General features: G+C 43.2%; 1 long non-coding RNA gene across 1 annotated transcript in view; it reads right to left on the bottom strand.

Annotated features, from left to right (window-relative positions):
• Nucleotides 1–7,821, bottom strand: part of LOC121110301 — a 99,638-nt gene extending 91,817 nt beyond the window's left edge. Inside the window, exons 1-2 of the long non-coding RNA XR_005858643.2 lie at nucleotides 7,677–7,821; nucleotides 6,447–6,606 (exon numbers count right to left, since the gene is read on the bottom strand). This is a non-coding gene — a long non-coding RNA (uncharacterized LOC121110301). The remainder of the gene's footprint in view (nucleotides 1–6,446; nucleotides 6,607–7,676) is intronic.
• Nucleotides 7,822–16,706: the final 8,885 nt, after the last annotated feature.

Genomic DNA, 16,706 nt, shown 5'->3' on the forward strand with positions numbered 1-16,706 from the left:
CTTTTTAAGAAGAAACTCTCAAAGGGAAGTTGTCATTTTAGGCTGCACAAACCCAAACCCTTCCAAAATCAGGTGCTTAGAAAAAATTGAAGCACTATAATAATTTAAATTGTTCCCCTTTGCACATGCCCAGAACCCAAATCCCTTCTCTAACTGAAGTGCTTATATAAAAATTTGACAGCTCTTATAATTTTAAATTGCTCTACACTGAGTATGCCCAGAACCTTGATCACTTCCAAATTCAAGGGCTTATAAAAATTTGAAGCACTCCAATAATTTTAAATTGCAATGCACAGTGCAGAGTGATTTAAAATTATTGGACTGCTTCAATTTTTTTAAAAGGTCTTCAATTTGGAAGTGAGTCAAGCAGCATTCTAATACAGTAGTTTAAGACATACTGTACTGATCTAAAATTTACCATCTAAAAATAATGAAAATTAAACCAAATGTACTATTCTAAAAGTGTGGATGGTTTTCCCAAACACACCTAGGAAACACAGTAAACCACAACATCAGACAGCTTAAGTCTTTCCTCTCAAAAAGTTGAGAGTGAGGAGTGAAGGAGGAGATGCTTGAGTGGAAACTACAGCCCTGGCACAAGGGCTGAGCGTGAACGAGAAGACTACATAGGGGAAGAACAGAGACACCCAGGCTGTGACAGAATGGGAGGCCTGGCACTAATGGGAGGGTCAGTGCTCACGCTGCAAGAGCCCCACTGGTTGCATGGCTGCAGCCATCCTTGTGCACATGAAGTGAAGCATTCTCACCAAATCATCCCCTTTGGGCTTGGGAGGCACAGAGTAGCCATCCTGGTGGGGTGCCCTTTGCAGAGACAGCCATATCTAGGACTGGACAGGGCTCCTCGACGCGAGGAGTGGTCTTAGATTATCGACAGAGCTATTGGTTACAGACCAGCATGTTTTTGGATGGTGCTCCTGTTTCTTCCCAAGCCATATGCTTTCCAGTGTGGATGCACAGCACGTTGTCCCATGCCTGGTTCAAAGAACTGACTCCCAACTGCTTGGTTTGTGAAGAGTGGAAATACAGAACTTCTGCTAGGTTTAGTGTTAGGCACTGCCTCTGAAAGTCTTTTTTGGCAGCTATTCATTTCCCTTTAAAATGCTGCCCATTTTTGGAGGTGATTTAAATTAATAAGCTGTTTCAGATCACAATTGGCATGCCTGTTTGATATTTCTGTTGTGTATACACAATTTGAATGGTGGGAAGGAAGGAGGCAATGCTGTTTAGCTGGCTAGAAGACTTTTTGTGTTCCAGAAATGCAAGTCTCTTCTCAGGAGTCAACCTTAAGTATTACAGTTTCTTCAAAAAAAATCAGCTTTGACATCCTGAAATAGGGAAGGAAAAAGCTTGAAGTCACCATATTTTCCATGCATTCATGAACATCTTGCAATGTAAAAGTGTTTCACAACAGGGGCCAGGCTCTATTTCATCTTATAACAGGTTGGGAATCTTGCCTATTTGCAGCTTATTTATATTGTTTGATAATAGGGACACCTTGTCTTTCGCTGCAAGCTTCATTTTGAAGCCAGGGTCTTGTGGCCTTCTCCGTTGTCTTTTGTTTCTTATTAAGTCAGGGCTCACAGGAGATGACAGAAGGATACCTTATGCCTACCTCCAAGCGCAATAAAGGAGACTTGTTAATTTTTTATTATTATCTATTCAAAATGAGCATTCTTGAATAAAAAGAGGGATGGCACCTAGGGCAGCGCAGTCTCTAATGTGAATTACCAGCTGAGAGAACCTGTGGAAGCCTGAATTAGCCAGAGTGAATAGAACACGTAGAGAAAGTTTGGGCAGAAATGGTGAACAGGGATGTTTACAGAATTGAACGGTCCCTTTTAATATTGGCACCAGCTAAAGGAGAAGGAAAATGACTCTGCAGGGGACAGGAGAGTCCCTGGACTGGCAGGCCCTAGGACAGCCTGGGAGCACTCCCTAAGTAGCTGAAAGTTATTTTCACCTGAGCCATGTTACTCACTCATCTGCATCCAGCAATGTGAGCTATTCCACAGTCAAAAATGCTCCATTAAAGGAACATTATAACTTTTCCTTTTCTGTTCAAGAAGCATTTTTGTCATTTTTTATTTGCATCTCTCTGGTCAGAATAATTTGTTCTACAGGGCAAGGTCAGAGCAAGAAGTCCCTGTCACAGCAGGATAAAGATAAATTATGTCCACCAATGATCCTACACCACCAAAGTGCACTCTTACACAATAGAGTCATGATTTATCATATAAGAAGTATCTGCTTTGAAAAAAAAAAAAAATGGTGCAAAGAGGTTTTATTCAATAGGCTGTAATGGCGAGCTGTTATGGTCTATCAGGTGGATAATGTGCATCTTAAAATACTGTGTAAATACATATTTCTATAATAGCCTGTTACATTTCCAAAGGAGCCATTGCAGACTGCATTTGAAGTGAGAAGGAGCTCACAGGAGATGGGCTCTGGCACTTTTTTCCCTCAGCAGGAGGTGGGCAATGACAATTCCTCCTAAATTAGAGAGGAAAAATATTATTTCCTGATTCATGTGAACAATAAAAAACAATGGGAAGCAGCACACAGAGAACTCTGACTGGAAGGAAGGGAGGTAAGCGTTAGTGTGATGAGAGCACTGAGAGAGCTTTGCTCTCTCCTACAGTCAACAGATTTCCTTGCATCCCAACCGAGATGGCAGCACTAAATGAATGTTCTCCATATTTTCTTCCCAAGAGCTGATTGAATTATTTGTTGTGAATAAAAGTCACAGAAGCTTTGATCCTGAAAATGCCTGTGTATCAGAGCAACCAGACACCTGAGAGCAGGACTTGTCTTATCGCACCCACATATCTCAAAGTACGACAGAGACATTCATTACTGAAAAGTAGTAGTAGTAACATGAAACTGAATTGGACGGTTTTTTTTGGCTTGCAAATGTCTGTGCAGGATTGCCAGCCACTGGCAACTCGTTACTTGTGATCCAGGTCAGACAGACAGTGTTGGTTCCTCAACCACCAGGAGTTTCACAGCAGTGGATAAAAATCCAAAACTGAGTTTCTATGTTATACGCAGGAAAGGTGGGGTGAAGTTCGTAGAATGTGCAAAGTTCCTTCCCACTGACTGAACAGGGTTACAACGGCCCATAAACAAATGCAAGGTGATCAGACATTTCTGTTTAAAAAAGGCAAAGAACTTGCAACTTGATTCATACACCTCTGCTTCCACCATAGAAGATGACAAGACCCCATTCAGGCTGTCATGAAGAGCTGCAGTCCTACAGGCGCTGGCACAACCCGACATGCAGCATGGCTCCTGCAAAGCTCTGAGTGATGCCTCTGCAGCTCTGTCATAGGGGCATCTCGGCCAAGCAGAAGTGCAGACCAACAGCCAACCAGCACACTGTACTTCTCTGCCTATTTGTCCTTATTTTGGTATTTACATTCCGTGCCATCCCTCTCACAAAGCACATATATAATCTTTTATTGTACTGCTGGAAAAATATTATCTATTATTTGCAATTATTTCCTAATTTGGCCAATATGAGAGGTTATTGCTGTTGGGAAGAATGAACAAAAGCATATCTAAGGCAAATAAGTGCTAGTAGTAAAGTTTAAAAAGAGCACAGATGAAGATTAATAACCTCAGAACTCAGAGCCCAGAGGACTTGAAACCAGTAACAAGATGTTATAGAGCAAGAGAACAGAGCCAGGGAACTTTTCTTATGATACCCAAAGCCACACACAACTTCTCAGGCCACGAGTACTCCCTGTGAACCAGCCCTGACATCAAGGAAACGGGTGATTTGTGACTTTTTTTTCCTACAGAGCTTCAGATGAGCATGTTTTCTGGCTTAGCTGAAAGAAATGCAGGGAGCACATGCTCACAGGTGCTGTAGGCCTTCAAGTACAAAAGCAAGGGTTGCCACGTAAGGTGGAAGCAAGCAGTCCGGATTGACAAAAAGCCATGAAGTCAATGGGCATTCCTCAGCTGAACTCAGGGCTTTGGCTCGTGCCCTGAGCAGGTGAATAGCAGTTGTACCACTGCACTGAACGCCAACTGCCCATCTGGGAGAGGGGCACATGTGGAGAGGGAAGGCCATGCTCCCAACAACCCGAATCTGCGTGTGATCCCTGATCTCTGCAACCACCACATCTTGCCTCATTCCAGTAAAAACAAAGGAGGACACTCTGCAGGCAGTTGGCAGATGTACGCAGAGCTGCTGTATGAGCCCACACAAACACAACAAAGAGCACAACCTTCGGAACCACAGACACGGCTTGTGAAAGGCACCAGCACCAATGTTTGCACCCGCGCAACAGCTGCCGATACGGCGGGGTAAAGCAATTAGGACTCAGCACTGAGTTAATAAAGGCAATGGAGAGATGATTAAAAATACTTTGCTAAGGAGAAAACAGTCTTAGTCACATGCATACTGAGATGTCACCATTTAATAAAATGACAAAAACTATCTATCACATATGCATGAACACAGAACAATATAAAGAGGTTAACAGAAATTGATGGCATCCCAGCTTTAATTTTACACTGAATCGGAGTCTTTGGTGATTGAAATAGACAAAGATGTATAGGGTTATCTTGTTGAAGAGGCTTTGCTAATTACTGGCACTTGTCATTTCTCCATAGCTTTATCTAAGTCAGGAAGGCTAACTAGCTCTTTTTCCCCAGCGTGCATTGTTTGTTCAGTAGGCTTTGTGCTGAGAAAGCTTTTTTCATAACTGCACCTCATTATTAACGGGTTCATAAATAAATGAGTCCTAATATTTTCCTCGGTTAGCATTTATGATAGGGACATTTGGACTACAAAAGATTACACTTGTCTTTAATAAAAATAGGCACTTATACATGAAGCCTATTAGGGCCCTTGTTATGCTAAAGAGGAGGAAGAGGAGGCAGAAAAGGGGAGGGGCGGGGTTACAAAAACAGGCTTTATACCACTACCATATTTTCTGTGTGATTCCAGAAGCTATTTATTATCTTATATTAGCTAATTATGGCCCTAACCTGAAATGGATTTCTGGATTGCATACTCTACACTGCGGTGTGCCATACCGTGCGCTCCCAAACCAATGCAGCAAACACTACAAGCCAGCAAATACTTCAGAAATAGCCAGATAAGAGTGAGCTGCCTGGGAGCTGCCCCTGAGTGGCCATGTCCCTGCAGGTCTGACATCCTTGGGTGAATCACGGCTCAGCACACTGCACAGCTCAAGATTGGCAAAAGCCAGGAACTGGCTGCGAGGTAGGGAGAGTGGCACTGGAGAGGTCAAGACAGTGATAAGGCTACATGAAGGTTCCTGGGCATCTCCCGCATCCAAATACCAAACTGTTGCCATTCCCTTATATTCTTCTCAGACTCAGCTGGGGTTGATCTCAGTTAAACCTCAACACTTGTTCACAAATACCAAAAAAAAAAAAAAAAAAACACCTTAAAATAATGACATTGATTCCTTTCAGAAGAGAGGACATCTACAGTGTTGCCAACAGGTTTAGAGCATCTCATTACTCAAACAATGTTCTCTTTTTATTAGTTATGTTAACACGCCTTTTGTTAGGTATTTATAGAGTTCTCTGTACTCTTCCTTACACTTAATCTTTTCAGAAATAAGCTGTAACGGATGATTCAAGACATTGGAAATGCATCTGGCTGAGACCACAAAACTTTGTCTTTCTCACAGAAAGTAAGCACCTGAAGGCAAGCACATCAGGAAGCATGTAGTGCAGTACACCAAAGAGCCAGCTTGTCTGTCTTTGTGAGACAGGTTTGGAGACCCAAAAGCATGTATAACATTTGGGTTTGTTTTCCTAACTAGTTGTGGCTTTCACTTTTTTCTTTTTTCATTTCATTTTTTTCACTTCATCTAATGCTAAAGTCATTTAAATCAAAAAATCATTTAAATATATTGGACGCAGGCTTTTCTCTTAAATCGATGTGAAATACACAAGACCAATTTAATCACAAAAGTACCACTTCCTTCAGGATGTCAGTAATTCTCAAAATTGCTTCAGATATTTGCTGGATATCAGAAATGGGTAATGCAGCATTTTAAGTGGCAGAAATGCATTAGTACTATGTAAGTACATGATCCTTAATGTACTAATCTCAGCAATATGTGTAATGAGAACTTTCAGTAACACTTTATTTTAAGTGTCCTCTGAGAAATGCTAATTTACAATGAAACACCTATGGAAGTACATGTGACATCTATATGAATACCAAATGAATTCATTTTGATCAATGCTATTACAATGAATATGCTATGAATTCACAATGATAGGGCGTTTAAAGAATTACCACATTTTCCTTTAATATTACATATGTTTTGAAGATTAGTGTAGATTAAAAACCGCGTTACATGTTCATCAGGAGATACAGATGTTATGCACTGTTTAGAACACGTTTGCATCATGTAAAACACTACAAAAAATACCTGCTAGTAGCAGACTGTATTCCTTCCTCAGTCCAGGTAACAGGATCTGTTGAGTTCAGTGAATTCCTGAGCGAGTCCAGCGAGTTGCACTTGAGGGCAGAGCCTAGAACAATGGGCTGGACTTTGTGCTCACTGCTCGCTCAGCCATGGGATTACTCACCTGCCAAAAAAAAATGGTGGTACAATCCAGTAGACACTATTTTCATATGCAAGAACAACGTGACTTGGGTGTTAAACAAAACTGATGAGTTCTTTTAAAATCTGGCCATTAAAGTCATGAAAGGAACCCCTGGAACTTGAGGGCTTTGCAAACATGACCCTCAGCTGAAGTGCCAGAGCAGGGCCTGAGCTGTCAAAACCCCGGGGCCCGCTGTTGTCCTCACTGAGAAGCTCTGGAGCAATGCACAAACCACGGTACAGGGAACATGTTCTGAAAAACCCTTACGTTTGAAGAATGTGGGAAACAAATATGGTCAGAAGACAGCAGCCAAAAAAAGACACTGATCACCTCTGTACATTTGTTGCCACCTCCCCATGGGAGCTGGCTGCCATTCTTGTCACAACTCAATTTAGGACAGGCTCTGGCCACAGGATGCAAATATTCCATGTGCACCACAGCTCTGCAGGCAGAAAGGGAGAGTTTTCCACAAACAAGTCTAGAAACTGCTGCAAGTCGACCTGCAGACTCTCATAGCCAGTTACAGCTGGACTCTGAGGTACTTGCTGTAGTGGCACTTCAAAATCCTACAAACTTTTATACATACGTATACTTATACGACAGCGGTGTCTTTCTCCAAATACAACTGTGTTTACTAAAGATCAGTAGCAGTGGCAGCTGGTCTCCCTTAAAGCACTGGGCTGTTTCTTATTGTTGCACAACACCCCTGGCTGTGTTTACACAGGATCACTTCCTTTTACATCTGGTGGGAGCCCTATTTACTGGTAGATGCCAATAAGCAATTGCACTAATAAAGGTGCAGCACCTGCCAGAGCAAAGGCTGAACCAGCAGTACGTGTTGGCTGAGCACTGAGAGATCCCACTAATTGCAGTGGCTGGCCTCTGGCTGCTCTGCGGGGCAGCTGGAGCTCTCAGCAGTGATTCACGTGGCTTGGAGAAGATACAGGAATCTCCCTGCAGCATGAGAGCCCCTTCACATCCAGCATCAAGTGCCTCCTGTGAGACGCTCCCTGTGCTCCCCAAGCTTCCCAGCACTGAGCAGAGCTCCGTACCTTGATGCTGGAGCCGCCACGCTAGCCACGATGCCATGCAATGACCACCTTGCCCAAAGAGGTCCTCTGAGCTGCTGTGAGCTCCCTGCGTCACAGTAGTATAGAATGATGGAAAGGCTCGACTTACAAGGGACCATATAGATCATGCAGTTCCAAACCCCTACACTGGCACCAAGACTACAAAAAAGGTATAGTTAAGGGGCATGTGTCCAAGTAAATCTATTTACACAAGCACGTGGAATTACTGAAAGCAGGCTTGCCTTCTTCCCATCTCAGCATCGCAGAAGGGATTGTTGCTTTGACCAGCAATCAGAAATTTAATGAAATCATGGAAGGGATCCTGAACTGTTGTATCTGTGATGGCACGAGCACACTGCAGCAAAGCACGTCATCTGTCATCAGAGAAAGCGAAAAGAACTGCTGAGATTGTTTGGTGTTTACATTTAACTCATTCTTTTAATTTAGACAAGAAAGCAGGGGCCACATCTCAGAAGAGTAGTGAAAGAAAACAGCACTTTGTCAGTCGCTAGGATAAATAACACAGATAAGGAATGAACTTCAGCTAAAAAGTTTAAAATCTGATTCACAATAATAATACCTTTAATACCATTTTTCAACACTGTTTGCCCATACGGGCCACATGTCTTTTGGCATGAAGAGATATACTTAAAATTCACGTTTTTTTAATCAGTATAAGTCTGGAAATCAGATACCAGAAGAAAAGAAGAGGAAAAAATATAGTTGTAAAATGGTAAAGTTTTGTCAGAAAATTGCCTCAGAATGAAATTCTGCCCTTTTTCTTCAGCTCCAAGAAGTCATTACCATCTGACAGCTGTTTAGTGGCATATGTGTGTTGGTGGTACCAGTCCAATTCCTAGTGGGCAGGTGTCTGCATCACAAAAGCCACCATCACAATTGGCACTAATTGGCACCCTTGCTGGCAGCGTAGACACAGAAAACAAGGATTAGATGGCACAGAGATCAAATTATGCTGTCACCACAAAGGTGATCCCCTTTAGGCTAGGAGGGCCTGTTGGCAGGACAGTGCGGGGAAGTTTGCACTGCCCAGGCTGCTGGCAGCAGGGAATGTTTCACAGCCACTCACACTTTGCACTTACAGCTGAATTCAAAAAACAAAAAGAAAACATCACCACCCAAACTCAAAATTCAAACAAGTCAGAAAATTCCCTCTTAATTTGGACAGATTCTGGCCAATATAAACTCACTGTTTTGTGCAGATAGTCACCATATTGCTCTGCTGTGGTATCAGTATATCAGATGTCTGTCTTTGTATGGCTTTCCTTTTTTTTTCTCTTCTTTTTTTTTTTTGGGGGGGGGGGGGGGGGGGGGAGGGAACAGTGTGCAAATTCTGTGATTTTTCTAAGTATAGGGTGCAAAATACCCTGTAAAATAAGGGGGAGGGGGAGTGTCTTATAGCTCAGCAAGCTTTACGAGGATACTCTCTTAGTTATTGAGATGAGTTGAATAATTCTCCACTAATTTATACACCAGCGAAACTAGCCTGTTGGCAAGTCCACAATTAATGTGAATGCCAAGTGGGATTGCAGCTTTGTTTCATCTAGGAAAACACTTAGCTGAACAGCAGCTTTCCCAGCTGAAAATGTGTCTGTCTTTAAACTTGCAACAGAAGCTGGCGTTTCTTCGGTCCCATTCACTCTATCATTATGATGCATTATACAATGTAATGATGTAATACGCTGGAAAGCTGAAACGCTATCTCTTTGCCAAAAATAATAATACAAAAAGTGTACAATTATTTTCATCTATGAAAGCCACTCTCACTGCCATCTCCCGCTCCCCACTCAAAGAGAAAGCTTCCCTAATAGTGTATCATCTCTTTCTGTTTGCGAACTGAACATGAACATGAAGAGGGGGATGCCAGCTCTGCCATGCTGAGTTACAACTTGCAGAGATGTAAACATCTCCACCACACAGTGCAGCAGCCCAGCACCGCATGCCCCTCTTGCCTTCTCTCTAACAGCATTCTCCCCATGCACAAGCCTGCTGGATGCAGGGACAAGACGGCATTAATGCAGGCAAAAAAGGACCGGCATTTGGACTTTGGACAGTGGATCAAAGTGGCAGGAATTCTTCAGGCCTGATCATACCACTCCTTAATCACCCAAGCCAAGAAAGTATCACACTCACATATGCAGCTCCATATACAATGCAAGTTCAGGCTTCAGACAGGGGATGTGACTTGCCCTGGCCATGAGAAAAGCAGTGAGGGAGCAGGAACAAAATGCAGAGTGCTTTAGATTAAGCAGCTGCTCAGCCATTTTATCTATCATTGACTTACATGGGGTTCACAAAGTCCCAGCACCCCAACACCCCCTGTGTGCAGGGTCTCTAAATCAATACCTTCAATAGCCTTTAAGGCCCTCCCATGGTACAGCTGTTAATACCCCACCCCAAAATTTGCTGAGTGACACGGCTGGGCTTGGTGAACAGTATGGAAACAGAAATCCACACAGACACATGTTTTCCTCTAATAAATAGAGGAAAATAATGGCACTGCTGCATTTAGCTGAGCATATTCACCCCTGGGTTCTTCACACCAACATAAGTGTGTGGCTGCCACACGGAGCTGGGAATCCCATTTGCTAGCACTGGCCATTGAAGCCCAGAGGCAGCACTGAATGATACACAGCTTTGGATGGGTCTGTGCTCTCCCTTGCGCCCAGCTGACCAACGCAGCCCAAGGAGCTGCTGCAGCTGCAGTAGGAGGGCAAACCCAGGATCAGCATGAGCTGTCCCACAGCAGCAAGAAGCCATCCAAATCTGTCTCACAGCAAAGTCAGCTACTGCCTTGTCCCACGTGTTGGTTGCCAGACCAGCAGCTCCCAAGGCAGGGATTGCCACCAAGGCAAAAAACATGGCGGTGGTTCAAGGGCAGAGCCAGCCCCAGGCAAAACCCCAGCCCACTCCAGAAGCTAAGGATGGCCCTTCAGGAGCAGAACGAAGAACCCAAGGGACAACAGGGCAGCAAGGAGAAGCTACCAGCAGCGGGGTCAGAGGCAGGAGTCATGCACCACGCATGGCTCAGGTGCAGCTCTACCAGCCAGAGTGCTCTGCTTCTGCGGTGATGCACGGTGGCACAGTAAGTGCGTCTTAATCATACAATAAAGTGTTAGCTCTGATTAGAAGAGAAAGATGAATTTTTCTGCTAAACCAGGGTAACCCTAAAAGCGCGTTAACGTGAAATACTAAACAAAATGCTACTCATCTATAATAAATCTTATTACACATTTTGGCAATTTTACTACCAACATACTGAAGGTTTCAAGCAATGTTTGAAAATAGAAATCTTAAATTGAATCATTGTTGCATGAATATATGCAAAATATTCATTTCTAGCACTGTGAGGGTTGAGTGCTTTTAAATTGGAGAAATCACTCATGACTTCACCTTTTCATGCAAGATAAAGTTGTATGTGGTAACATCATTACAATGTCATGAAAGGGGTGGAAATCATACAACAGTTCTGCCTAAAGCTAATATACAAAAAAGTACTTCTATATTTTTCAATATTGTTCAGTATTTAAAGGTGCAGTACAAGGCTTTAAATATATAAAAAAAATCATTAGGCTTCAGATGTCAGCATGGCCTTCACTGAGTGCTGAGACTAATAAAATCATTGATGAGATCTCTTTAATATTTAACAGAATTCATGTCCTAGGTATCAGGCTATTTTCAACTCCGGTCTCTGTGGAGGGAACTAAATATAGAAATGTTTTAAAAAGTAAACGATTTATGTGGTGGTCATTATGGATTGTTTTTAACAAAGGCTTTAAAATTAAACTATTTACTCAATAATGCCGTCATAACAACAGAGAAAACGCTACGACATTTCAATAGAGTTTCCTATAAATCCTTTAGCAGAAGATTACTTCAAAAGTACGTATCCCTTTTGCACACATTAACAATCAGTAAATTCAATCAGTGAAAATGAACGAGCGCATTTCACAAGGAGTTGCCGCGCCATGAATTGCCAATATAGAGTTCAGGAGATTACCAGAATCTTAAAGATGCTTTAAAAGAGTGGGGAAAGAACAATCTGTGCTTATACACTTTTTTGCTTTTTCATCCCAGTGACAGAAAAAAAAAAAAATTACACCTGAAATTCAGCCTTGGAATTGGAAGCTACATTAAAAAAAGCTCAGGCTGCAGTTTAACTACATTATTTTTTATAGCACATCTATGGGAGAAAAAAAATAACTGGGTAAGGCAATCTGCCAGCACCAGCCTCAGTGCTACCCCTGGCCAACAGCAGCGAAGAGCTGCAGCTTTCCAGGGCTGCCCCTGCCTGAGGTATGGCCACAGGGAGCCAGGCAAAATGTCCCCACTCCTGTGTCCGACCCATCGTGGAAATCCTCCATGCAGCAAAATAAAGATGCACGTTTCTACATCACCCATCACCACTCCCTTTGGGTGTAAGTCAGCCTCAGGTTTTCCTGCTTTCTCGTTTCCCTTAAAACTATGTGGCGAGGATGTGCCAATGAAACAAACTATTGGGTGGTTTTAATCCATTGATTATTGACAAGACGAATGAGATTCCTTCAGCCTAATGCTCCCCGCTATTCGGAGGCTAGCTGAGCTCTCTTTTTGCAGATTTGTGGATTTTGAAATGATGGATCATAATAGCAGAGCTGGTGCCTATGAATGGGGATTGCAAACACTTAATATTTCAAGAGAAGTGTGTGCAACATGATCCAATCGCTCTGAAAAAATGTACAAAATGGAAATATATAAAGAAAGCAGCTGGCATGAGAGAATAAACAAAAAAAAAATATTGATAAAACTCTGTGTGGATTAGGCCAAATTTATTCATGTTGCATTTGAATAGTCTCATCTATATTTATGTGCGCTCACATCTATGCTCGATACACAGAAGATCTCTCACCTCATCACAGTGCTGCACTGAAGGAGGATCCCAATGAGCAGCACAGTTCGTGCACTGCAGAGCTGGCACCAGAACCCCAGCCCCACAGTGCCTACAAGGAGCTCAGCACTTGGCCCAGTCTCAGTGTCAGGTAAGGACATCCCTTGTTAAACCCATGAGGGACAAAGCCGTGCTGAGAAACATGGGAAAACAGAGGGCTGTCCCCCCACCCTTCCATGCCACCAGCTGCAGCTGGGGTTGAAACACAAGGTTTTCCTGCTGCTCATCCTCAGCTGCCCATGAAGTTCACTTCCTCCTCCCCACCCCCAGCAGCCTCCCACTGCCAAGGTGCTCAGCACAAGCTCTGCTGGTTTGTCCCTGCACATGTGGGTCTTCCATATGCCTGCCCTGAACAAGAAGGAGCAGAGCAGTGCTGCAGCATCACATTCCCCAGGCAGCACCATATCCAGATTCTGCTGGCACCCTGTCTGCTAGCTGACAGCCACTCACAGTGGGTTTATGTGGCAAGACAGCAGCTGCTTGTCCAGCAGCTCTATGGCTGAACAGGCTGGGGTCAGTGTGCCAGGCAGCAACATCCCCATCACTGCACCTCCATCCAGAAGCAGCACAGAGATCCAGAACTGTCTCACAGTGTGCTGCCATTCACAGCCCAAAGCTCTGGGAGACAGTGAGAGTTTTTCAAAAGAGGTACAAATTTCCCTGGAGCTGATAGATCAGGAGAGGATACCTAACATCCAACCCAGCTACAGACAGAGGTTTTATCTGGGCTTTTCCCATGCCTGTTTTGCTCTTCTCTTACTTTGTCTGCTCACAGTCTCGAATTCCAAACCACTCTGTGGGCTGAATTTCCCAGATTTGCACGCCACTAAGATCAAATTCTGTTGCTTAATAAAGGCCACAGTAATAAGCCTGGGATATTCTTTTGCCTGCTGGATTCCTAACTCATGTAGTACGAAGCAGCCCGGCGAGGCGCATGCACACACACAGCAGAGCAGTGGTTTGAGCAGCGGCAGCTTTGCTCTTGGCACAGGGCAGGGGCACTCTGGTTTCTCGAGCAGGTGGACCACCTGACAAGCAGCAGGTAGCCTCGCTTTTGACTATCGCGTTTTAAATCAGGGCTGTTTGGCAATTCATTAGTGTCTGCTAACTGTTAAACACAGGAAAGTTCAGAAGCACGCATATGTTTCCCTCCCTGCCTCCCAGGCGGTCGCTGTTCCAGGCAGCAACCTTTTTGCTCCCTGCATCAGAACTCGCGCACTTCCCGTGGCTATGGCAGCGGTTCCTCACCAGGTGCTGGCGCTGGAGCTGTGGTCTCTGAAGAGCAGCAAACTCCATATGCTGATCTCCGGCTTTGTGGATGCCATTCCTTTCTCCTTGAGAGTTTATCGCCGGAATTACTGAAATGTACACAAATGTCTGTGTTTGAAGGTGAAATTTGGTGGAAAAATAAAGATATAATAGGATCCTTTCTTATATAATTTCCCGGTGCGATGTCTGTCTAAAAAATGAAGTGAAATTACATGATGTCAAAAAATCATGTTTCAAAATGATTGACAATATGCGAGTGTTTTGCATTGTGAAACGAGGTGGAAAATTTTAATTGCGTGATGGAACGACATAATATTTATTAGAACCTTGTAACCACACTGGATTTCAGTGAAGAGGACACAATTTTAAATTTTATATTAATACTTCGGGCTAAATCTTAAATGAACACAGAGAAGAAAAATTCCAACTTGGAACCTGTGGATAATATTTTGACGTCCAATAGTAAAATGGCAGCTATAGAGTAAGCATGTCACCGTAGTGACAAAAGGATTCCCTCGTGCTTGTCCTGCTATTCTGATCTGAGCAACACTTAGTGCCCAGCTCCCAGGTCATGGAGAACTGCTGCTCCATGAATGCAGGGCTCTGATAGAGGCCTGGCGACAAACAGGGCAGGCTGGTGTTCTCAGACAGCTTAAAGCAACTGCTTTTAAGCACTCTGTCGTGACTCTCATTTAACCAAGGAACAGCAGTGTAACCCAAATAAAAGGCATACATCATCCAAAAGTACATACGGAAATTGTGACAGAAATGAAACAAACCTGACAGGTCTGAGTCTGATTCTGTTCATGTAAGACATGGAAGACTGCACTACAAACGTCTCTGTAGAGCCAAAAATTATGTCCATCAAGCCTAAATGAAGCACCGGGAAGGGAGAAGTACAGAAAGCTACACAGGGAAAACAAAAAGGCCAGTCCCACATTCAGCCACGTCAGTGGCTCCATATAGCAGTAATTCATAGAAATTTGGGCTGAGACATCAGTCACTGCACTGGAATCCTAAAATGTTGCTGAATGGGTCTGCAGCTAGTGAAGCAGAAGAGGTCAGAAATTAAAATGGTTAGCAGGGAGTAATAAGAAACCTTAGATCCTTAAAGAATTGTTCGAAATAGATATTTATGCTCCTCTCTGAGGATGGGAGCGATTTTTCTCTTCTCCATCAAATTATCTTTGAGTGAGTACTGGGAACAATATTCTTCTTCTGCATATTCTCCCCAGTTCTCAAACAGGTTTCCTTTTAGCTGTGCACATCCACTGAGCACACAAGCATGCAGAAACCAGCATGTGTATTCCCAGAGAGAGGGACTTACACATCTGCACAAGAAGCTCTGCCACCTTCCTCCAGAGCAGGACAGAAAGTAGTAGGAACACAGAACTGCAAAGCCCAATGCCTAACCCATGGCAGATGCCCAGAAGGTCCCATCCCATGCTACCAGCCCAGGCAGGAGTCACAGTCCACCTCGGTGCAGGACTTGTGCTCTGACCCCAATACAGCCCAGACTGGCTGGGCTGAACCCAGATACTCAGCAGACTAATCAATGGAATGGGGAAAAAAAAAAAACACCTTTGAAAATGTATTAGATATTTCTGAATAACAAATAAATCTGAGGAAATCACAATCTGCTCAGAGCTATTCCATGAGAAGGAGAAAGAAAGCCAGATCTATTACTCATTTCAAGTTACTCCATCAGACTCCTTTGTAAGTAAAAATTGCTACAGGACAAACAGCTTCCCCCCAAAAAAAATCTGTTCCACCCTCAGACAAAGAGTGAACACACACCCAGAACCCCACATCCCAAAAGTGCACCCCTGGCCCCTGCCCTGCAACCAACAAGAACTGAGTTCCCCATGTTCATGCATTGGCTCCTTCCTTTGTCTCCTCAACACACATGCACATTTTGGCAATCTGAGATTCTTATTATAATAATAAAGAGTAAATGTGAAACCGACTCTACCACGTTCAAGGTGTTGGTTAAGGTCCATCAGTAATTCAAATAAAGACTTTCTTGGAAGGAACCTGGACAGACTATGGTCTGATTCAGCAGTGAAGACTCCACAACCTGAAGATTAATGCTCCCCAAATAGCCCTTTGCTCCAGTCAATTTGAAGTGTTTATAAAATGTTTACATCTCCTATCTGAATATTAACAAAATCATTTTTAACAACAGTACATAAAACACCTGTGTCCTTGTGCGTGGCAGAGAAGATTATTCTCATAGTGTGAAATAAAAATGTTGGGGTCCCTCAATTCTTAAATCACCAAAGGCTGATCTGCCTCCTTTCACCTGTTTGTATTGTTCAGTTTTACTCTGTTTAGAAAGGAAATAACCATCCCCAGATAAGCAGCACAGGGTGCATAAGAGCATCACAAAGTAATTATGAGTTTATGACATCATCTTAATATTACTAGGGAGAGACTGAAAGACTCAGGAGAAATGCCAGATTTCCCTTTTGGGAAAACATTAATGGATGCTTACAATCTGTTTTCCTTTGTTTGGATGTTACAACCAATAATACACTTTTATGTCTATAAATAAAGGCAAAAGTTGAATAAATCCAACAAGCTCCTGAGCCTGCAGCTCTGAAACTTGATTCACATTCACAGTAAAGATTTATGAGTCACTCATAGAGAATAAGTTGAAACTGCAAGATTTGGAGTGAAATTATTCAAAAGGGTGATTATTTTCGGAATGATTATGCATGCACACCTGATCAGGGTGTCACCTGGGCCCCCCTGTCCTGCATGATGAAATGTGGTAATATTTCTGCATTTCTCTTTGC

The sequence above is a fragment of the Gallus gallus genome, chromosome 3 (assembly GCF_016699485.2).
Source record: "Gallus gallus isolate bGalGal1 chromosome 3, bGalGal1.mat.broiler.GRCg7b, whole genome shotgun sequence".
In the NCBI taxonomy this organism is placed as follows: domain Eukaryota; kingdom Metazoa; phylum Chordata; class Aves; order Galliformes; family Phasianidae; genus Gallus; species Gallus gallus.